Raw genomic sequence first — 1654 nt, 5'->3', positions numbered from 1 at the left:
TCAGTTGAAAATTTCTATTTTTTTATTTTTTTATTTTTTAAATGGTTAGTACATATCATTTAAAAAAAATTAAATTGAAAGACACTTTCATTGTTTAAAAAAATATATTTAAATATATATATATATATATTATAAGTATGTTGAATTTTTATTTGTGTTATATTTGTTTTTTTAAAAAAAAATACTAATTATTTAGAAGAAATACAAAAAAGTAGTTATATCAAGAAGACATATGCTTAAATATGAATTTACAGAACATGCTATCAAGGTGATAAAAAAATCTTCTAATTAAATAATTATGAAGAACAAGGTTTCATAATTAAACTGAAGTTTAGGGTATGAATTAGGGTTATATTATTTATTTATTTTTAAAAAAAGTTTTAAGTAAATCAACCATACAAATGAGAAGATTGTAAAAAATGAAGTGTTTACATAAAAAATAATTTACTTATATATTAAATATTAGTAAGAAATACAGGACAAAGGATTGGTTGTTAAAATGGAAAATTTAAAGCATTTAATTTTTTCTAAAATTTTTGTCATACCACAAAAATATATGGATCTTAACAAACATACCGTTGAATTATTCATAAATATTTAAAAAAATCTTAACATCAATATCGGAGTAAACACTAGTTCGAACTATTATTCCAACTATTTGTTGATTGTTAAAATAACAAACAAAATAAATTTATTTTTTCTGAAATTTTTGTCATATCACCAGGATATTTAGATCTTGACATCTGTACCATTGGATCATTCATAAATATTTAAAAAATTAAAATATGAATATTGGACTAAACACTAGTAAGAAGTATTAGTCAAGATACTGTTTAACTATTAAAATAGCAAACCAAATTATTTTTTTAAAAAATTTTGTCATATCACCAAAATATATAGATCATGACATCCATACAGTTGGATCATTCATAAATAATTTTTAAAAAAATTGAAATATCAATATAGGATTCACCACTTGCAAGAAATACTGGTCAAACTACTGGTTGACTGTTAAAATAGCAAACTAAATGAATTTATATTTTTCTATAAATTTTGCAATATCATTAAAATAAATAGATCTTAACATTCGTACGTTTGGATTATTCATATATATTTTTAAAATAATTCCAACATCAATACGAGACTAAACACTAGTTAGAAGTACTATTCAAACTATGGGTTGATTGTTAAAATAACAAGAAAAATCAATTTATTTTTTTCTTAAACTTTTTTATAATCACCAAAATATATATATCTTGATATCCGTACGGTTGGATCATTCATAAATATTTTTTTAAAATAGAAGAAATACAAGTGTGAGTACTTGTTAACTTTTAAAATATCAAACTAAATAAATTTATATTTTTCTAAAATTTTTGTGATATCATTAAAATATATAGATCTTAATATTCGTACGATTGGATTATTCACATATATATTTTTTGAAAAATTGAAACATCAATACAGGACTAAACACTAGTTAGAAGTACTATTCATACTATTGGTTGATTGTTAAAATAACAAGCAAAATCAATTTATTTTCTTTTCTACAACTTTTGTCAAATCACCCAAATATATATATCTTAACATCCGTACAGTTGGATCATTGATTAATATTTTTTTAAAAATTGAAACATTAATATAGGATTAAACA

The sequence above is a fragment of the Apium graveolens genome, unplaced genomic scaffold (genome assembly GCF_009905375.1).
Source record: "Apium graveolens cultivar Ventura unplaced genomic scaffold, ASM990537v1 ctg2914, whole genome shotgun sequence".
In the NCBI taxonomy this organism is placed as follows: domain Eukaryota; kingdom Viridiplantae; phylum Streptophyta; class Magnoliopsida; order Apiales; family Apiaceae; genus Apium; species Apium graveolens.
The sequence above is the reverse complement of the archived record's forward strand: the minus strand, read 5'-3'. Positions refer to the sequence as shown.